A 23,871-nucleotide genomic window follows, 5' to 3' on the forward strand; every position below is an offset into this window, starting at 1 on the left:
CGTAAAGTTCCTTTCCCATGTTATAAATACATGCAGTTTCCAACACAAGGGTCAATGGACAGACAGGAACATTTTTAAGAAAAATGTTGCACCCTGTTGCTCATGCTCCCTGACACATACCACATTCGTGAAAGAATGGCGCCGGAGGGGATGGTTGCAGTTTTACTGGCTTCTAAACAACTATTTTATGTTTTTTCGCATTGTTTGTAACTTATTTTGTACATAATGTTACTGCTACCGTCTCTTATGACCGAAAAGAGCTTCTGGATATCAGAACAGTGATTGCTCACCTCAAACTGGACCAATATTTTTTCTTTAATGAGTCCGAGCGGGACACTAATCCGGACGCTTATAAGAAATATCGCTATGCCCTCAGACGAACCATCAAACAGGCAAAGCGTCAATACAGGATAAAGATTGAATCCTACTACACCGGCACTGACGCTCGTCGGATGTGGCAGGGCTTGCAAATTATTACGGACTACAAAAGGAAACCCAGCCGCGAGCTGCCCAGGAACGCGAGCCTACCAGATGGGCTAAATACCTTTTATGCTCCCTTCGAGGCAAGCAACACTGAAGCATTCATGAGAGCACCAGCTGTTCTGGACGACTGTGTGATCACACTCTCCGTAGCCGATGTGAGCAAGACCTTTTAACAGGTCAACATTTACAAGGCCGCGGGGCCAGATGGCTTACCAGGACGTATACTCAGAGAATGCGCGGACCAACTGGCAAGTGTCTTCACTGACGTTTTCAACCTCTCCTCTCTCACTTTACCCCTACCTACATGTACAAATTACCTCGACTAACCTGTACCCCCGCACATTGGCTCGGTATATAGCCACGTTATTGTTATTTTATTGTGTTACTTTTTAAAAAACTTTAGTTTATTTAGTAAATCGTTTTTTAACTATATTTCTTGAACTGCATTGTTGGTTAAGGGCTTGTAAGTAAGCATTTAAGTAAGCATTTACACCTGTTGTATTCGGCGCATGTGAAAAATAAAAATAACATTTGATTTGACATATTGGTATTGGAAGTCCCTCTGAAGGAAAATTACAACCACCAAGTCATGCCACATAGCATCTCACATTACACCTCCCTACATCAACAACACAACGCCATCACATCATCAAAGGAAGGTTGATGAAGGACTCACATGGGCTAGTAATGATGTGAGCCGCTGCTATCAAACGAACATTCAGAACTGATTCTTGTCACAGGCCCCACTCCTCATAAAATGACATCTGTGTATAAAGTGTTGCATGTCTGTGATAAAAGGCCTGCCAATCAAACAAATCCCTTGGTTGAGTAGCTAAAGGGGTTTTGGCATTTTCCCAAATATCTCTATACCTTGTAAATCGCCACACCAAAATGCAATCAAAGCTGCTTCTGCTGTAGTGATGGCGCTCATTTAGGAATCCTTTGAACTAAGATTATTATCCCAACCCCCCCAGTACCCCTCCCCACTGCAACACAGTTCAGAGAGTACATTTCACAGGGCTCATCTGAGTTTCTCAGTAATGATACTGTTCATCTTATGCTGTACTAACCCTGACTCTCTCTACCCAGTTAACCAGGGGTGTCAAACAAATTTTGCCCCGGGGGCCGTATTTGGCCTGCAACAAGGTCCGGAGGGCCACAATGAAAATGTGTTATATTTTCTGTCCATCAAAATGTTCAAATACGTTTTGATACTCTCTGACTGTCTAGCTTTCATTTGGTTAATTATTAGCGAGCTGGACATAGTATGTATGTTGCTACATTATCATTTCTACAGTTTCCATTTGGTTTTAGTCATTTTTAAGTACATTGAGTTTGTTCCCCCCCAAAAAAAATGTTTGTACATTTTTTTTATACAAAAACATATATATTTTTTAAATGATTTACTTAAACCACCCGCGGGCCGAATTGGACCCCCATGTGGGACACAGTGGAAAGTTCTCTTGCTGCAGGTTGTGGAGGGACAAAGCACTAAGATATGCACGACACTGTGTACTGAGAACTGCTGTTAGCTTAACTTAGCCATAAAGTGACCGAAGGCCACACCAAGTCTAAAGGTACAGATAAACACACACTGATTACCTTAATTGAGAGGAATATGAAAGGTTGACGCCTAGTGCAATGCACTGACTGATACTCATCAAACAGAATAAATCTAAAATGTGCCATCACTCTACGTACAGTGGGGAGAACAAGTATTTGATACACTGACAATTTTGCAGGTTTTCCTACTTACAAAGCATGTAGAGGTCTGTAATTTTTATCATAGGTACACTTCAACTGTGAGAGAAGGAATCTAAAACAAAAATCCAGAAAATCACATTGTATGATTTTTAAGTAATTAATTTGCATTTTATTGCATGACATAAGTATTTGATACATCAGAAAAGCAGAACTGAATATTTGGTACAGAAACCTTAGTTTGCAATTACAGAGATCATACGTTTCCTGTAGTTCTTGACCAGGTTTGCACACACTGCAGCAGGGATTTTGGCCCACTCCTCCATACAGACCTTCTCCAGATCCTTCAGGTTTCGGGGCTGTCGCTGGGCAATACGGACTTTCGGCTCCCTCCAAAGATTTTCTATTGGGTTCAGGTCTGGAGACTGGCTAGGCCACTCCAGGACCTTGAGATGCTTCTTACGGAGCCACTCCTTAGTTGCCCTGGCTGTGTGTTTCGGGTCGTTGTCATGCTGGAAGACCCAGCCACGACCCATCTTCAATGCTCTTACTGAGGGAAGGAGGTTGTTGGTCAAGATCTCGCGATACATGGCCCCATCCATCCTCCCCTCAATACGGTGCAGTCGTCCTGTCCCCTTTGCAGAAAAGCATCCCCAAAGAATGATGTTTCCACCTCCATGCTTCACGGTTGGGATGGTGTTCTTGGGGTTGTACTCATCCTTCTATTCCTCCAAACACGGCGAGTGGAGTTTAGAGCAAAAAGCTCTATTTTTGTCTCATCAGACCACATGACCTTCTCCCATTCCTCCTCTGGATCATCCAGATGGTCATTGGCAAACTTCAGACGGGCCTGGACATGCGCTGGCTTGAGCAGGGGGACCTTGCGTGCGCTGCAGGATTTTAATCCATGACGGCGTAGTGTGTTACTAATGGTTTTCTTTGAGACTGTGGTCCCAGCTCTCTTCAGGTCATTGACCAGGTCCTGCCGTGTAGTTCTGGGCTGATCCCTCACATTCCTCATGATCATTGATGCCCCACGAGGTGAGATCTTGCATGGAGCCCCAGACCGAGGGTGATTGACCGTCATCTTGAACTTCTTCCATTTTCTAATAATTGTGCCAACAGTTGTTGCCTTCTCACCAAGCTGCTTGGCTATTGTCCTGTAGCCCATCCCAGCCTTGTACAGGTCTACAATTTATCCCTGATGTCCTTACACAGCTCTCTGGTCTTGGCCATTGTGGAGAGGTTGGAGTCTGTTTGATTGAGTGTGTGGACAGGTGTCTTTTATACAGGTAACGAGTTCAAACAGGTGCAGTTAATACAGGTAATGAGTGGAGAACAGGAGGGCTTCTTAAAGAAAAACTAACAGGTCTGTGAGAGCCGGAATTCTTACTGGCTGGTAGGTGATCAAATACTTATGTCATGCAATAAAATGCAAATTAATTACTTAAAAATCATACAATGTGATTTTCTGGATTTTTGTTTTAGATTCCGTCTCTCACAGTTGAAGTGTACCTATGATAAAAATGACAGACCTCTACATGCTTTGTAAGTAGGAAAACCTGCAAAATCGGCAGTGTATCAAATACTTGTTCTCCCCACTGTATGTGACCTTTGAACACACACACACACACACACACACACACACACACACACACACACACACACACACACACACACACACACACACACACACACACACACACACACACACACACACACACACACACACACACACACACACACTGTCCATTGAGCGAGAAGTCTCAAAGATGTCAGTGTGGGAAAATTTGACTTGGTGCCATTTAAAAAAAAATACCCTTCAACCCCCCTCTCTCTCTCCCTCTCAACCCACCCTTTCCACAACAACATGTTGAGAGAACTTCCAGGAATCTCGTTTTTTTGTCTCTCCGTAAAATAACTTGTTGTACATCTGGCGTGTGATTGGCTAAAGTGACAGCTCAACTCTGCAGTTCACAAGCAGTGCACATACACTGTACCTGTGTTTGGGTGAGAGCTAAGACACCTAACTAAATAATTGCTTGATGTAGGCTAAGTTAGTTGTTTACTGTCTAGCTCTGCAGCATCTTAACATAGACCTCCTTTAGATGTTGTTGTTGTCAATGTTTTTGTATTATGTGTTTAGTCATGGCACCAGAAAATGTCACCTTTATAGTTCCTGGAAGCATAGTCAGCCTGTCGTGGTGTGGGTGTCTAGACCTGGTTTTGTGCAGCAGTCCTTGTGTCACCAGAAAGCAAGACTTGCTTTTGTGTGTTTGTCGTCAGGGAGTGGGTGAAATATCTGTTTACAGGCTGCAGAGTGCTCTTGCTGCACTCACAGGACCTGCCCTAGCCACATAAGCAGCCTCTGTGAGTTGGGGTCTCAATTTACTGTTGATAGTTAGAATAGTAGACTACACAAAGTCGAAATTTGGTTGTGCATCAGCAGTTTTTATCTCATTATGTCTGTCACTGACAGTCTCTCAAATAAATCCAGTATGTCAGCTAAAAATGATTAGATTGGTAAATTATTCTAGCCAGCTATCTAAACTTGTAGTAATCATGGTGGAATACCGACCAGGCATGCAGGGCACGTGCCCAGGGGCCATGACCACCAGGGATCCCACATTGATTTTGTTAGTCACTCTCACGCATATATCATATTACCATGGCATAACTCATGGTAAAAGTGTAGATTTACAGGAAAATAATTTTAAACCTGCAAAAATATCTCTCCACCCTCTAATCGGGAAATGTAAGATTAATAAAGTTAACATTCAGTTAATAGTAATTAAGACAATGCTTAGCAGATTGATTGTGTTTTCCTTTTCTGTAATACACATGATTTCCAGTGTTCTGTGTGGCACTCATTTATGTACATGTTGATGGTCACTAGACTTGATACTGAATGTTATGGATTGTTGTCATATCTGTTGATGAGGATTGACGCCAGACTGGCGATACAAGGACCAAGGACACTGGTTGTTATTGTTTTCTGTGACACTGTGATTCTGTAGCAGTTGATGTTGTGACTTCCTACAAGCCTCTCGGCAGGTGTTTTACAAAACATTCCCACTCGGCACGGACGCCAGTTCAACGTTTAGTTTTGATTTACATTTCGTTGATTTGTCACTAACGTGAATTCAACAAAAATGTCACCATGTCATTGGATTTAGGTTAAAAGTTGGGTGAAAAAAATACAAAATTCCCTTTCCTTCATAACTTTTTCATATCCAATCAGTTTTCCACCTTGATTCAACGTCATTACACCAGTTTTTGCCCAGTGGGTTGGTGCTGTTAGATTAGAATATAAGGGCCTGCTTAGGCGAGTTAGACATGTTCTGTGCTCTAATGCTGGATGTTGTCTCCCTGTGGCAACTTGTATTAAACCATAGTGGTTTTGATTGACTTTATCTGTGACTGCTCTTCTCTTTTATTCACCTTGGAAATCCCTACTACACACTCCTTGGCAAAATAGGTAACATTTCAGGAAATCAGCTGTAAAACTGCTCTCTTCCCCATGGCAAAATCTGTAGACTTACTTAAAAGCTGCTCAAAAGGGGGGCCACTAGAATGTTTTGCACGCGAGGTGGGGGGCCTATAAAAGGCTAGGGCTGGCCCTGTGTGTGTGTGAGTGTGGGCTGTTGTCTGAGAGTAGGCTCTAGTTTGCGAGTAAAGATGTGGAATGTCTAGAGTATTGGATAGGAGATACATCACAGAGGTTATGTGTGCATGGCTGTGTGTCTATCTCTATCTTCCCCTCTCTCCTGTCTAGGAACGTGATTAGCTGATACAGCTTAAACCATTTGACCTACAGAAACCTCTCCAACTGCGAGCCAGAAGTTGCCTCTCAGCTCAGCTCTGAGGCGTCAGCCATCCTGTTTCCTCTCCTGCTCAAGTACAAGGGTGACTTTACAGTACGTGATTTGTTTAGCCTTGTTAGTACAATAGGGTCAACGCGAGTTCATTATACCAGATGCATGATAAAGGAAGTGTATTCAGATATAGGGTTTATGAGGAGGTGGGCCTATTAAGGGCGTCTGCTGAAGGAAACGAATGGTTCATCCTGTCCTCGCCACCCGCTTCGCTGATTTAGCCACTCAGACCAGTGTGACATTTAAATCCACTCGGAACATCTCTACACTACTTGACATTTAACAAACGGCTCTGTAGGAATGCAAATACAGGGAGGTTCCAAGAGTGCTTACATAATTCAACAGAATACGTAAGCACTGGTTCAAAGTTGAAGCAATTGACACTGAATTTACAGCTGTGCTGATAAGGCCTTATCTATCCCTGCTATCTCAGGGCTTTCACACTCAAACTGTCATAGCATTAGTGTATCCCCTCTGATCTCTCTAAGCCCCTCTCCCTGCCCACAGCATGATGCGTACAGTAGCTCCACCACAGTTGCAGGTCAGGAGCTGAGTCTGCACTGAGTCAGCAGGCCGGCGGCATTACTAGTGTTTCTGATGATGGTGGTAGGAGTTGAATACTGGGATTGTACAGTACAGTCTAGCTACTGTAAACACCATTTCAATAGGATGTGTTATTGGCCAAACAAATGTTACATAGTGCACTAGGCTGTTTAAACAAAAACAAACATTTAAACAAAAACAAAAACTATAAGTCTGACATATGGCTGAATTCAGCTCGCTGATGTCCTTCGAATGGTGTGTATTATACTAAACCACCTAGTTCCATAAGCGTGTATATTATGTGTCGTACTAAACCACCTAGTTCCATAAGCGTGTATATTATGTGTCGTACTAAACCACCTAGTTCCATAAGCGTGTTTATTATGTGTCGTACTAAACCACCTAGTTCCATAAGCGTGTTTATTATGTGCCGTACTAAACCACCTAGTTCCATAAGCGTGTATATTATGTGCCGTACTAAACCACCTAGTTCCATAAGCGTGTATATTATGTGTCGTACTAAACCACCTAGTTCCATAAGCGTGTTTATTATGTGCCGTACTAAACCACCTAGTTCCATAAGCGTGTATATTATGTGCCGTATTAAACCACCTAGTTCCATAAGCGTGTATATTATGTGCCGTATTAAACCACCTAGTTCCATAAGCGTGTATATTATGTGTCGTACTAAACCACCTAGTTCCATAAGTGTGTATATTATGTGCCGTATTAAACCACCTAGTTCCATAAGCGTGTATATTATGTGCCGTATTAAACCACCTAGTTCCATAAGCGTGTTTATTATGTGCCGTACTAAACCACCTAGTTCCATAAGCGTGTATATTATGTGCCGTACTAAACCACCTAGTTCCATAAGCGTGTATATTATGTGCCGTACTAAACCACCTAGTTCCATAAGCGTGTATATTATGTGTCGTACTAAACCACCTAGTTCCATAAGCGTGTTTATTATGTGCCGTACTAAACCACCTAGTTCCATAAGCGTGTTTATTATGTGCCGTACTAAACCACCTAGTTCCATAAGCGTGTTTATTATGTGCCGTACTAAACCACCTAGTTCCATAAGCGTGTATATTATGTGTCGTACTAAACCACCTAGTTCCATAAGCGTGTATATTATGTGCCGTACTAAACCACCTAGTTCCATAAGCGTGTTTATTATGTGTCGTACTAAACCACCTAGTTCCATAAGCGTGTATATTATGTGCCGTACTAAACCACTTAGTTCCATAAGCGTGTTTATTATGTGCCGTACTAAACCACCTAGTTCCATAAGCGTGTATATTATGTGCCGTACTAAACCACCTAGTTCCATAAGCGTGTATGTTCCATAAGCGTGTATATTATGTGCCGTACTAAACCACTTAGTTCCATAAGCGTGTATATTATGTGCCGTACTAAACCACCTAGTTCCATAAGCGTGTATATTATGTGCCGTACTAAACCACCTAGTTCCATAAGCGTGTATATTATGTGCCGTACTAAACCACCTAGTTCCATAAGCGTGTTTATTATGTGCCGTACTAAACCACCTAGTTCCATAAGCGTGTATATTATGTGCCGTACTAAACCACCTAGTTCCATAAGCGTGTTTATTATGTGTCGTACTAAACCACCTAGTTCCATAAGCGTGTATATTATGTGCCGTACTAAACCACTTAGTTCCATAAGCGTGTATATTATGTGCCGTACTAAACCACTTAGTTCCATAAGCGTGTATATTATGTGCCGTACTAAACCACCTAGTTCCATAAGCGTGTATATTATGTGCCGTATTAAACCACCTAGTTCCATAAGCGTGTTTATTATGTGCCGTACTAAACCACCTAGTTCCATAAGCGTGTATATTATGTGCCGTACTAAACCACCTAGTTCCATAAGCGTGTATATTATGTGCCGTACTAAACCACCTAGTTCCATAAGCGTGTATATTATGTGTCGTACTAAACCACCTAGTTCCATAAGCGTGTATATTATGTGCCGTACTAAACCACCTAGTTCCATAAGCGTGTTTATTATGTGTCGTACTAAACCACCTAGTTCCATAAGCGTGTATATTATGTGCCGTACTAAACCACCTAGTTCCATAAGCGTGTTTATTATGTGCCGTACTAAACCACCTAGTTCCATAAGCGTGTTTATTATGTGCCGTACTAAACCACCTAGTTCCATAAGCGTGTATATTATGTGTCGTACTAAACCACCTAGTTCCATAAGCGTGTATATTATGTGCCGTACTAAACCACCTAGTTCCATAAGCGTGTTTATTATGTGTCGTACTAAACCACCTAGTTCCATAAGCGTGTATATTATGTGCCGTACTAAACCACCTAGTTCCATAAGCGTGTTTATTATGTGCCGTACTAAACCACCTAGTTCCATAAGCGTGTATATTATGTGCCGTACTAAACCACCTAGTTCCATAAGCGTGTATATTATGTGCCGTACTAAACCACCTAGTTCCATAAGCGTGTATATTATGTGCCGTACTAAACCACTTAGTTCCATAAGCGTGTATATTATGTGCCGTACTAAACCACCTAGTTCCATAAGCGTGTATATTATGTGTCGTACTAAACCACCTAGTTCCATAAGCGTGTTTATTATGTGCCGTACTAAACCACCTAGTTCCATAAGCGTGTTTATTATGTGCCGTACTAAACCACCTAGTTCCATAAGCGTGTTTATTATGTGCCGTACTAAACCACCTAGTTCCATAAGCGTGTATATTATGTGTCGTACTAAACCACCTAGTTCCATAAGCGTGTATATTATGTGCCGTACTAAACCACCTAGTTCCATAAGCGTGTTTATTATGTGTCGTACTAAACCACCTAGTTCCATAAGCGTGTATATTATGTGCCGTACTAAACCACTTAGTTCCATAAGCGTGTATATTATGTGCCGTACTAAACCACTTAGTTCCATAAGCGCGTATATTATGTGCCGTACTAAACCACCTAGTTCCATAAGCGTGTATATTATGTGCCGTACTAAACCACCTAGTTCCATAAGCGTGTTTATTATGTGCCGTACTAAACCACCTAGTTCCATAAGCGTGTTTATTATGTGCCGTACTAAACCACCTAGTTCCATAAGCGTGTATATTATGTGTCGTACTAAACCACCTAGTTCCATAAGCGTGTATATTATGTGCCGTACTAAACCACCTAGTTCCATAAGCGTGTTTATTATGTGTCGTACTAAACCACCTAGTTCCATAAGCGTGTATATTATGTGCCGTACTAAACCACCTAGTTCCATAAGCGTGTTTATTATGTGCCGTACTAAACCACCTAGTTCCATAAGCGTGTATATTATGTGCCGTACTAAACCACCTAGTTCCATAAGCGTGTATATTATGTGTCGTACTAAACCACCTAGTTCCATAAGCGTGTATATTATGTGCCGTACTAAACCACCTAGTTCCATAAGCGTGTTTATTATGTGTCGTACTAAACCACCTAGTTCCATAAGCGTGTATATTATGTGCCGTACTAAACCACTTAGTTCCATAAGCGTGTATATTATGTGCCGTACTAAACCACTTAGTTCCATAAGCGCGTATATTATGTGCCGTACTAAACCACCTAGTTCCATAAGCGTGTATATTATGTGCCGTACTAAACCACCTAGTTCCATAAGCGTGTTTATTATGTGCCGTACTAAACCACCTAGTTCCATAAGCGTGTTTATTATGTGCCGTACTAAACCACCTAGTTCCATAAGCGTGTATATTATGTGTCGTACTAAACCACCTAGTTCCATAAGCGTGTATATTATGTGCCGTACTAAACCACCTAGTTCCATAAGCGTGTTTATTATGTGTCGTACTAAACCACCTAGTTCCATAAGCGTGTATATTATGTGCCGTACTAAACCACCTAGTTCCATAAGCGTGTTTATTATGTGCCGTACTAAACCACCTAGTTCCATAAGCGTGTATATTATGTGCCGTACTAAACCACCTAGTTCCATAAACGTGTATATTATGTGCCGTACTAAACCACTTAGTTCCATAAGCGTGTATATTATGTGCCGTACTAAACCACCTAGTTCCATAAGCGTGTATATTATGTGCCGTACTAAACCACTTAGTTCCATAAGCGTGCCTGCAAAATGTTCATTGGCTCAGGGAGGCTCATGTGATTTCAACAGCTATAGACAGACTTCCGTGTGAGGTAGAGTGAACTGCGAGGTACCATACCATTAAACGTGTCTCGCTCGGGGCAACCCAAAGACCCATTTAGTCTCTGTAGGACTAGACATCAGCCCCCCCAACCTCTTAAAATGTAAAATATGATATGGACACAACAACAGCAAAAACACAACAAAAAGAAGCAGCTGGGCCTCCCAAGTTGTATGTTGTATTGTTTGTCTGACAGAGGGGCCAATGCTACAGTCAAATTCATGGAACTAGTACCTCAATATGTTTTTTCCCCTTTTTTATTATTACTCATAATTTCATAATACATTTAAACAGTATAAGACACATAATACTTGATGTCATGTGATGAACCCTGTGTTAGAAACAATATTTGCAAAGGATTCAAATGGTGAAAAGCCTTATTCATTCACATTAATAATTTATATAATTTTTTATTTGAATGTATGATGAGCCTTTGCAATGCCAATTCAGTACGTCTCACACACACAAATATGAACCAGTCCACTGTATTCTACATCTCTATAGCTTTCTGTGGATATAAGTGTTAACCAGTCTATTCTTCATGGCCCCCCCTATACTGTCTTTTATTCGGGCATAGCTAATATAGTCAAAAAAACGCTACAAGACTGCCAGCTCAAGAGAATGGACAGATATGGCTTCTTCATCAACTTCTTCTTCATTGGTATCATGGCGATTACACATTTTGTTTGTGCATACCGCCACCTACTGTGCGGCAGTATGTGTTCAATCACATTACATTTTGTGATACAAAACCAAAAAAAGGAAAGGGGAAAATAAAAAATAAAACAAATGCACCACTAACTAACCCTACACATATAAACATTTAAATAAACAAAAAACACCACCCTATTCCACTACTTTGACACTATCTGCTCCTGCACCATGCCACTGGCCCTGGGAGGACAGGACACCACCACTCAACACACCTTGTAACTCTTCTCTGTAGCTGCCACCACAACATCTATTTTCTGTGATTTACGTTCCATTTCTGCGGTATAGTTGATAACCATTGCTATGAATGCTAAGAAGCCAACCCATTGCATGTATCACTCGTTGGCCTATCCCTCTGTGCTGACATAGTCATCAACTACTCACAGGGATCCTCTCAGGATCCTTCAACCTTGACCCATCGTCTTCTACTTTCTTCACTGCCTCAGCATACGACCGTTCTGCACTACTCTGACTCTGGCCACCTCCATCTGCTTCTCTCGCACCGGACTTCCGATCCGTAGCAACATAGGCACCCCTACAGTTGACACAGACAACGTTATCCTCCAAAACTACACAATCCTTGGTCCCATGCCCTCTTGCACACTTCCCACATCTTGGAATCTCCCTTCCTACACACGGTTGCGACATGACCATAAACGTTGCACCTGAAACACTGCAGTGGATTCGGCACAAAAGCTATAACAGGATAACTGATATATCCTAACACAATTTTGTCAGTTAAAAACTCAGACTCAACAACTCAAAACAACTGACAGGGATTCCTCTGTTTCCCCACTCTCACCACCAGGTCTGCGTCGCACCAAACGGCGGGCACCACAAACACCAGGAATCCTCAAGCTCAATTGCTCCATCTGTACACTAACCCAGAAATCACTCCTTTCATCAATGGTACCCTACTCCTAAGCGCAAAGCAAGAAACAGATATTGACTCAAGTTGCGTGACACGGAGCGCCCGCTCCCTCTGGTCCGAAGAAACACAAACAAATATCATAAATCCACTACAGGTTACCTTCACTGATTCAACTGCACCCAACTCCTTTCCTACCCACCCTGAAACTATAAATGGATCCGCCAAAAGGCAAGGATATACTTTCTCCAAAAATGTCACTCCTACTGGACCAGATTCTGCTTTATCATGTCCATCGATGCCAATCGCCGAGCTTTGCACCACACCTTCCACCTCACTTAACTCGCCCTCATTCACTTCCATTTTAACTCCAGAACTCTGGCGCACGGCTCGCTCTGTTTGCACTTGACACCAATCTTCTTCGACACCCTGCCTCCATTTTTATCGTCATCTTCCTCAAATTCAAATCCAACCTCTGCTTTCCTCTTCAACCTCTTCTTCCTCTTTTTCCCTCCATTCCTCCTCAGAAATCCACCTTTCTGTGTCCCTGTCCCAATATTCCTCTTCTCCCGACATTGCTTGCCACAGACTGCCTCATTCCCTGACAAATATGGCACTGGTCAATATTTGTGTTACACCATCTAGGAGGTTGACTCTGATGGGAACTCACTCAATAACCAGGAGTGATACAGTATCTGGTCTTAAGAAACAGGAACAGCGGCAGCTAACAGAGTAGTGACAGTTTAAACACACACTGACCATGACCGTGGAGATCAACACTGCCACTGCCAACAGGTGCTCTCAGGTCAGAGGTCAAAAGTAAGATGGTAAGGAGTAGGGTGTCCACACAGCAAATTGACCAGTGTTACCTAGAGTTGATATTTGAATGTAACATGTCTAGTGTTAACTCTCTAGGAGTGAAATTAACACCCAGTGGTATAAAAGGGAAGGGGGATACCTATTCAGTAGTACAACTGAATGTTTTCAACTGAAATGTTTCTTCTGTATTTAACCCAACCCCTCTGAATCAGGAACCCCAGTGTTGATGTTAACCAGTGTTGAGTGTCAGGTTGTGATGGTTTCAGTTTTACTCTACTCATTATCATATTTCCCAGCATGCTCTATTGCAGCTAGATTTTGGGGGATTGTTTTTAATATCTGTGTTTTTGCATTTACATTTATTGATTAATATTATGCGACACAAAGATAAATAATATACATATTTCTAAACATATCCATTCAGTTAGTTACAAATGGTTGTTCCAGTTTAAATGGTTTAGGTAAGGGGGTTTCGACTCGTACCCTACTAGTCCGGAGCCTGCTGGGTTTCTTTTCTACCTGATCATTAATTGCACCCACTTGGTGTCCCAGGTCTAAAATCAATCCCTGATTAGAGGGGAACAATGAAAAACACAGTGGAACTGGCTTTGAGGCCCAGATTTGAGTTTGAGGGGTTTAGGTCATGTCCCTTATCAATGTTCCTAACCCTGACAGGCATTCTGAATACAGGTTGTGAAGGAATAAAAATTCCAGCTGGTGGATATCTTAACTCTCAGCATAATGTGACTTGCAGGCCGATATGTCGCTTGTAAACCAGGAGGTTGCTAACACCAATGTGTTAGGGTAAAACTTGGCCATGCAGTTGCCTAGAACCGCATGTACTGTACACATAATGAGAAGAATAGCAGAAGGCGGTTTGAAATTCGGAATGCAAAATTATGTGTGTTACGGGTTGGGGAAAGATGCCAACTTAATACTTTCACAACCGTGGCTTTGGACAGGGGTTGAGACTATTACATAATAAGACCCCAGTTATTAGAGGAGACAGATATGGAGTCAGGCTTTGCTTGGATTGTGACCAAGATTGGAATTTTACACATGAGCCAGTCAGGGTGATTTTAAAGTAGAGCAACCCACCAAACATTGCATTATCCATTATGGGAAATTATACAACGGGTGGGACTAATTCTGAATGCTGATTGGTTAAAACCGCATTCCAGTCGAAGTCTATTCAACTTACCACTGGCTAAATCTATTACGTTAAAATGACTATTTAATTCACTATCTCATCAGCCCAGCCAAGCAATTTATAAACTTGATCTCCACTATAAAATGCATCTAGACATTATCTCACATTTCTTTTAGACTAACATTTAGTTTTTAACAGTGGAGATTTGTATAAATCTTGATGTCTGTCTCTCTGACATTTGCAACATTGTTTCAATATTCAAATTCAATCTCCAGCCGTCCCATAGTAATGAACGTGTCGGGATGAGACAGAAAGGCAGGCAGTGTTTCTCAGCAAGTGGAAATCGTGAATCAGCTGGTATCATTTTTATGGATATATCTACAAAAATGTTAAGTAAGAAAAGGTCAAACGAAACCAAGTGCAGTTTGAAGTTTTTCCAGCTTCAGTTTTAAGTGATTGTGTTAGTGGTGTTGTTGGCTACCTCCTCTGAACAACAGTGTCCTGATGAGTGAGCACATTTTCTATGCCAGGTGAAATCACACCTCTTTAGCTCATTGTTATGGATGTACCCAAAGAAATGTCACTAGAAAACAGTTTAAACAAATGCAAATGCAGCTACTTTGCTGTTATTCTGGCTGCACTTTTTGACGTGAAGGTAAGTTAGCCATAGTTGGCTAGCTAGCAAGTAAGGGATAAGAAGTTTGGCAATTGAACGTTTAGAACGAACGACTGGGTCGCGTCCATACAGTGCATTCGGAAAGTATTCAGACCCCTTCCTTTTTTCCACATTTTGTTCAGTTACAGCCTTATTCTAAAATGGATTAAAGTAAATGTTTTCGTCATCAATCTACACACAATACCCCATAATGCCAAAGCGAAAACAGTTGTTTATAAATGTTTGCAAATTTATTAAAATTCAAAAACAGATAACTTATTTACATAAGTATTCAGAACCTTTGCTTTGTGTCTCGAAATTGAGCTCAGGTGCATCCTTTTTCCATTGATCATCCTTGAGACGTTTCTACAACTTGATTGTACGTGATTTGGGAAGGCACATACACCTGTCTACAGTATATACGGTCCCACAGCTGACAGTTCATGTCAGAGTAAAAACCAAGTAGTGAGGTGGAAGGAATTGTCCGTAGAGCTCCGAGACAGGATTGTGTCGAGGCAGATCTGGGGAAGGGTATCAAAACATTTATGCAGCATTAAAGGTCCCCAAGAACACAGTGGTCTCAATCATTCTTAAATGGAAAATGTTTAGAACCACCAAGACTCTTCCTAGAGCTGGCCGTCCAGCCAAACTGAACAATCGGGGGAGAAGGGCCTTGGTCAGGGAGGTGACCAAGAACCCGATGGTCACTCTGACAGAGCTCCACAGTTCCTCTGTGGAGATGGGAGAACCTTTCAGAAGGACCACCATCTCTGCAGCACTCTACCATTCAGGCCTTTATGGTAGAGTGGCCAGATGGAAGCCTCTCCTCAGTAAAAGGCACAAGACAGCCTGCTTGGAGTTTGCCAAAAGGCACCTAAGGGACTCTCAGACCATGAAAAACAAGATTCTCTGGTCTGATGAAACCAAGATTGAACTCTTTAGCCTGAATGCCAAGCGTCACGTCTGGAGGAAACCGTGGCACAATCCCTACGGTGAAGCTTGGTGATGGCAGCATCATGCTGTGGGGATTATTTTCAGTGGCAGAGACTGGGAGACTAGTCAGGATCGAGGAAAAGATGAACGGAGCAAAGTACAGAGAGATCCTTGATGAAAACCTGCTCCAGAGCGCTCAGGACATCACACTGGGGTGAAGGTTCAACCTTCCAACAGGACAACAACCCTAAGCACACAGCCAAGACAAAGCAGGAGTGGCTTCGGATCAGGTCTCTGAAGTGGCCCAGCCAGAGGCCGGACTTGAACCCGATCGAAAATCAGCTAACCATATCAGGTTAAGGGTAAGCCTACTCAAAACACAGCCCTTTTTTAAAAGTGTTTCTTAAATCCCCTTTGGGATTTTGTTGTTGTTGTTGTTGTTGTTGTTGTTGTAATGGTGGAAGAATGATAGGAACCATTTCCCTGTTTGACCACTAGGTTTTATGGGTATTATGACTCATACTGTGGTACTCTATGGCCATGTAAATAAAACCTTTATTCAAACTGTCATCAACTGGCTTGAGCTAGGACCAGGCCTGGAATTTCGTGGTTTTAGGATGCAAGGGAATTTGGCTATTGTGTTTTTGTGGACCTTCAATGCTGCAGACATTTTTTGATACCCATCACCAGATCTGTGCCTCTACAACAGCCTGTCTTGGAGCTCTGCGTTCAATTCCTTTGACCTCATGGCTTGGTTTTTGCTCTGACATGCACTGTAAACTGTGGGACCTAATATATAGACAGGTGTGTGCCTTTTCAAATCATGTCCAATCAATTGAATTTACCACAGGTGGACTCCAATCAACTTATAGAAACCACTCAAGGATGATCAATGGAAACATGATGCCCCTGAGCTCAATAGCGAGACTCATAGCAAATGTACTTATGTAAATAAGGTTTTCCTGTTTTTTATTTTTTATACAATTGCTAAATTCTAAAAAGCAGTTTTCACTTTGTCATTATGGGATATTGTGTGTAGATTAATGAGGATTATTATTTATTTAATCCATTTTACAAAAATGTATCAAAATGTGGAAAATTGTCAAGGGGTCTGTAAATATCAAGGTACTGTAAATATAATGTGCAACAGTAAATTAATAGGTCAACCCTGGTGAAATTGTGTAACATATTTTGAGGATGCTTAATTGACGACAGAATTTACAAGGGAATTACTACTTGATTAATTACTTGCAATTTAATAGGATTATTCAAAATTCCTAGCAACATTTGCACCATTAGCTGATAATAGGGTAAATTCTTGAAGTAGGTCTAAATTAAAAACTTGTGCTCAAAAACATATGAGCTGAGGTACACACGACGTTTCAGAGAAACATGGTGGAAAATGGTTGACACCGATCTGCTGCCGAAACCCGGGATCGAACCAGGGACCTTCAGATCTTCAGTCTAACGCTCTCCCAACTGAGCTATTTCGGCGCTCTAGATAGCAAGCCATCAGTAAGTATATTAAACGGTCAAATGTACAATACTGGGAGTGGTCGCATGGTGCTGCTCAAACTCCAACAATAACTTGGTCGTCAACTTCAGAGCAAGGAAGACACTTCGTAATATACACTAAACAAAAATAAACCGCAACATGTAGTGTTGGGCTCATGTTTCACGAGCTGAAATAAAAAATAAATACAACATTTCCATAGGCTCAAAAAGCATATTTCTCTCGAATTTTGGGCACAAATTTGTTTACATCCCTGTTAGTGAGCATTTCTCCTTTGCCAAGATAATCCATCCAACTGACAGGTGTGGCATACCAAGAAACTGATTAAAGAGGATGGTCATTACATAGGTGCACCTTGTGCTGGGTTCAATAAAAGGCTACTTTAAAATGTACAGTTTTGTCACACAACAAAATGCCACACATGTCTGAAGTTTTGAGGGAGTGTGCAATTGGCATGCTGACTACAGGAATGTCCACCAGAGCTGTTGCCAGAGATGTAATGTTAATTTCTTTATCATAAGCTGCCTCCAACATAATTTTAGAGAATTTGGAAGTACCTCCAACCCGGCCTCACAACCGCAGACCATATGTAACCACGCCAGCCCAGCGCCTCCACATCCAGCTTCTTCACCTGCAGGATCGCCTGAGGAGTATTTCTGTCTGTAATAAATCCCTTTTGTGTGGAATAACTAATTCCTATTGGCTGAGCATATCTCCCCAGTGGGTGCCCTCCAAGGTCCACCCATGGCTGCACCCCCTGCCAAGTCATGTGAAATCCATAGATTCGGGTCTAATTCATGTATTTAATTGACTGATTTCCTTATAGGAACTGTAACTCAGAATGCAATTTAATTAATCAACTGTTTGCTAGAGGTGAAGAAAAAGTGTGACACCAATCAGGCCCTAGAGAACTGATTGCCCACTCCTGTGCTAAACGCTTGAGCAGACACCTTTCTGCGTTTGCAAAGATTGCCGCACGAGGGCGATGCGCGCAAATTGGTGGCAGAATACGAAGGAGCTCTTATATAACGCCAGCAACAAACAAAAAATCCTCTATTTACATGTCGCTTATGAGTGCACTTCACACTACTTTTGGATTATAATTGGATTTTCAGGCTCATATGAAAATCCCGTTTAATATAATTTTTGTGTCATCATCGGAAATCAACTGCATTATACTTAAAAAGCACTTCCAACCTGTAAAATGTATATTTGGCTAGCTTTTACACAGCCTATGTCAATGAGCGTTAACATTCTAGCTAACAACTGATGCATCCAAAAGACTTATTTTGCAAAGATCACAACCAAATATAATATTATCGACTGTTCAAGCAATATTAAAAACATCATTATAAGGATATGAGAATCCCAAAAATGTATTTTGCTTATAAGTAATAAAAACTAAAATATAGGCAACGTTGAACGGATGCACATGGCGATGGGTTTCTTAATGTAGCCAAGAGTCGCGCGCATCTGTCAGTGTTTCGTGTACAGGAAAGGGGTCAAGTGTATTTTATTTACGCACCCTGACAACGGTGAGTCTAGGCTAGGAAATGTCTGGTAGCGACAATCAATGTCGTTCGCTTCCAAGAATTGCACTCGCCAACCAATCAAGAAGCTACCAACAATTGGCCAATCAGACCAGAGCTGTGCAATTGGCCAATTGAGTTAGAGCTAGAGCGGGACCTAGTTACCCTTTGCCAAAGTTCCCAAAAATTACGTTGTTTAGAAGGAGTGCAAGGGCGAATTGAGTTTTTGCACACGCGCACTTTGAGTAGGCGTTCCCTAACGGAAATATGCAAATACATGCTAGAATGAGCAAATAGGATCTCGCTAGCAGGCTAGATCGTTCTTGGCTCTGTCCCCCTCCTTGCTTGTTCTGCCCACTATGACTCATTTGTTCCCATTGGAAACGACAGGCTGTGCTCTATCTTAGGTTAGTTATAAACGTCTTTGGCTAAGGCCAGATAACGCAACAAGCAATAGTTGCGTACCACGTCATTGACTGTGTCATTGACTGATAAAATGCTATAACATATGATGTGCACGCTGACCAGGTCGCCAGGTGTACGGTGTTTCCTCCGACACATTGGTGCGGCTGGCTTCCGGGTTGGATGTGCATTGTGTGAAGAAGCAGTGCGGCTTGGTTGGTTTCTGTTTTGGAGGACGCATGGCTCTCGAACTTCGCCTATCCCGTACGGGAGTTGCAGCGATGAGACAAGACTAACTACTACCAATTGGATACCACGAAATTGGGGAGAAAAAAGGGGGGAAATAAAAAAGAATAAAAATATATATATGTGGTTAGCTGATACTTAAAATACCTATCCAGGCGTTGTAAGATCTTTCGCACGTCAGAAACATCTAAGCATAGGCACGTGGCCTTCCTCTTTCATGTTACGATTCATCTTGAAAGTTTAAAACTTTAGCAGCTTATGCAATTTTTTTTAGCACAATGTTGTAGGTGTCTTGCAGGTGTTTACACTTATGTTTGTAGTGTAAAGAGAAAAACAAATAAACAGGGTACAATCCTACAGAATGAGCCAATACACATAGCCCTGGGAAGATGTTTTGAGTTGGGGTTGCAGGGGTGAGTAACATACAGTTGAGCACAGGTGTTTTTAGGATTTCCACACATGGGGATTTTTTTTTTGTCGCAGGGTTCCCCCAAAAAGTATATTTTATTAACACATTTCATGCACATCATTTACATAACAGAATACATTAGCATAATATTTTTTTAAATGACAGAAATGAGTGGCTACTCTGACACTGACAAGCTGAGATCAACAGAAACGACCTGGTCTTGAATGCAAACAATATCCCGATAGTGAGGGAACATATAGGCTTACGAGTGTTTTAGCAATGCATCATTCTTTCAACGGCTGAAGATGTAACATGCATTTCCCAAAACACCAAGCAGAAAGATCGGTAACAGAAAGAACGTTTGCTAAGTGCATTGTTGGAGCATGTATCGATAGTGATAGGATTGAAAGAAAGGCAGCGATGCTCTCGGATCAGCTTTCTCCATTCACATCTTACCGAAACATAATTATTCCACAATACTGATGACGGATCAGCTACTATACTGAACAAAAATATAAATGCAACATGCAACAATTTCAAGGATTTTACTGAGTTACAGTTCATATATGGAAATCAGTCAATTGAAATAAATTCATTAGGCCCTAATCTATGGATTTTACATGACTGGGGTGCAGCCAAGCCATGTGTGAGCTTCACCTGTGGGATTGTCTGAGAGGGGGGGAGGGTGCTGAGGAATATTTTTTCTGTCTGTAATAAAGCACTTTTGTGGTGAAAAACATATTTCCGATTGCCTGGGCCTGGCTCCCCAGTGGGTGGGCCTGTCTGCCCAGATGTGGAGGACCTGGGCTGGTGTGGTTACATGTGGTCTGTGGTTGTGAGGCCCATTGGACGTACTACCAAATTCTCTAAAACAACGTTGGAGGCAGTTTATGGTAGAGAAATGAACATTTAATTATCTGGCAACAGCTCTGAATGTCAAGGCTCAGGAGAAGACCCATATGCAGACAGTTTCGAAGTAACAAAAGTTTATTACAAAAAAACGGGGGCAGGCAAACGACAGGTCAAGGGCAGGCAGAAGTCAGTAATCCAGAGCAGAGTCCGAAAGGTACAGAGCGGTAGTCAGGGCAGGCAGAGGTACGTAATCCAGGGTGGTGTGACAAGGTATAGAACGGCAGGCAGGGTCAGGGCAGGCAATAGTCGAAAACAGGAACAAGACAAAGATAGGCGCACGGGAAAAACGCCGGTATGCTTGACAAGACAAAACGAATAGTCAACAGAGAACACAGGTATAAATACACTGAGGATAATGCGGAAGATGGGTGACACCTGGAGGGGGGTGTAGACAAGCACAAAGACAGGTGAAACAAATCAACGTGTGACACTGATGGAGATTCCTGCAGTCAGCATGCCAATTGCACCCGCCCTCAAAACTTGGTGCATCTGTGATCATGCTGTTTAATCAGCTTCTTGATATGCCACACATGTCTGGTGGATGGATTATCTTGGAAAAGGTGAAAAGCTCACTAACGGATATAAATACATTTGAGAGAAATAAGCTTTTTGTGCATATGGAACATTGCAGGAGTTTTTTATTTCAGCTCACAGATATATTATTGCCTATATGGCTACAAATATTGAGGCGGCTTATTCGAATGTTTAGCCTACCCTATAATAATGCACTAAATCGTAGATTTGACATCATTGCACACATGTTGTTACACAACATCATTAAATATATTGAGGCAAAAATTGCAGATAGGAGCCTACAATTAGCTAAATCAAACTCAGTTGAATGAACTTGAAATTGATTTCAATATGATTGATATAGGCCTATCTAGCCTATTGTATTTATCTTTTAATGCAGTCATCTCAGGTTTCATTTCAAGCCTAATTTTATTCTTAACTGGTTTGTAAGAATTGCAAAGACATTGGCAACTTTGTATTTATTTGTAGTCAACTTTGTTCTGAAGTTATCTGCTGTCAGAGAGACATATAAACATCTTGATTCTATGTCTAGTGGAGATCTTGTGTGTTCACTACATGAAATAACAGATAGTCCCGTCCAAAAAATCGAAAGGAAGTTTGTTCTATATTGCCCTCGGAAATTATTCAGACCCCTTGACTTTTTCCACATTTTGTTACGTTACAGCCTTAATCTAAAATTCATTCAAATAAAAAAACATGTATTTAACCCATTCTTTTTTGCACTAAATAGTCTCCATGTATACTCCATAGATTTTTTCTTCAACTGGTACCGGGGGACAGTCAGACGAGTCTTGTGAGGCCTGTGGGCATCCTAGAGAAAAACATGTATGTGTTTGTGACTCTCACCTATACACAGAGGGGTCTTATTAGTGTGTAGCCCAAACTGTTCAGACGCTACAGACAGAAGTTGGCAGATCGGCTGTACCAACATCAGACGAATCCCAAGACGCTTGTGGGCGCCGTAGAGCAAAATGGAGAACACCATCGTGAGAGTCTCATCTTTCCACAGAGGACAGAGTTTGTAGGCCAAACCGTTTGGACGCTACAGATGATTTTGTGAGAAGACCGATTTTCGGGATGTCTCATGGTCTGACAAACAGGGCTCTAGCTCTGTCACCATTCACCACAGATGCGGAAGTGTTACATAGGCAGATGCGGTGGATTGAGAAGCATCCAATGTAAAAGAAAACAGGTATCGCTAGTTTAAACTGACAAGACTTTGATGGGGATTTTTAATGACGCTAATTAGATTTCCGCGGGGGCTCCGACATGGACTTTAGGGGGTTAACAATGCTCCTACAAAGGTTCTTATGACAAACTTAGCCTTAAGATGATTTTGAGAAACCGGGCCCAGGCCAATGAAGAGAGACACAGATTTATATATTTCCTCCTAATATTATACAATTATAGGCTACAGTTGGCTACTAGGTAAACTATGCACTGACTTACCTAATGATGAAGACGAAGCCTAAGCTACTCACCGGTGATGGCCAATGCGCTTGTGCCAATAGCCTATCACAACATAAGCTACTTTGAAAAACAGTGCTGTTCGGTCAAATTGAGGTTGTTGACTGACATCCGCAACAAAACATAAAAGTATAATCCATAGATGGTAGTCCTTATACATGGCATTTTGTTACACAAGCATTTGGAAAGTATTCAGACCCCTTGACTTTTTCCACATTTTGTTACATTACAGCCTTATTGTCACATGTGCTCCCTCTCTGGCCTCTAGGTCACCAGGCTGCTTGTTATGGCGCACACCTGTCATCAGACTCACCTGGACTCCATCACTTCTCTGATTACCTTCCCTATATATGTCACTTCCTTTGGTTCCTTCTCCAGGCGTTATTGTCTCTGTTCCTCTGTCATGTCTGTGCGTTGTTTGTGTTTTCTTGTTTTGTATTATGTTACGTTTATTTATTAAAACACTCACTCCCTGAACTTGCTTCCCGACTCTCAGCACGCTCGTTACATTTATTCTAAATTAATTAATTAAATAGTTTTTCCCCCTCATCAATCTACACACAATACCCCATAATGACAACTAAAACAGATTGTCATTTTTACAAATGCATAAAATTAAAAAAAACTGAAATAGATTTTACACAAGTATTCAGACCATTAACTCAGTACTTTGTTGAAGCACCTATGCCAGGGATTACAGCCTTGAGTCTTCTTGGGTATGTCGCTACAAGCTTGGCACACCTGTATTTGGGGAGTTTCTCCCATTGTTCTCTGCAGATCCTGTCAAGCTCTGTCAGGTTGGATGGGGAGCGTCGCTGCACAGCTATTTTCAGGTCTCTCCAGAGATGTTCGATCGGGTTCAAGTCTGGCCTCTGGCTGGGTCACTCAAGGACATTCAGAGACTTGTCCCG

The 23,871-nt window shown here is 41.7% G+C and overlaps 1 protein-coding gene and 1 non-coding gene across 2 annotated transcripts in view; one reads left to right on the plus strand and one right to left on the minus strand.

Annotated features, from left to right (window-relative positions):
• The window catches only part of LOC139540796 (transmembrane and coiled-coil domains protein 2-like), a 74,252-nt gene that overhangs the window by 46,090 nt on the left and 4,291 nt on the right, over positions 1-23,871 (plus strand). The gene's annotated exons all lie outside the window — the stretch shown is intronic.
• On the minus strand, positions 17,370-17,442 carry trnaf-gaa (transfer RNA phenylalanine (anticodon GAA)). Its single transcript has one exon. It is a non-coding gene; the product is annotated as a tRNA-Phe (tRNA).

The sequence above is a fragment of the Salvelinus alpinus genome, chromosome 2, assembly GCF_045679555.1.
Source record: "Salvelinus alpinus chromosome 2, SLU_Salpinus.1, whole genome shotgun sequence".
NCBI lineage: Eukaryota > Metazoa > Chordata > Actinopteri > Salmoniformes > Salmonidae > Salvelinus > Salvelinus alpinus.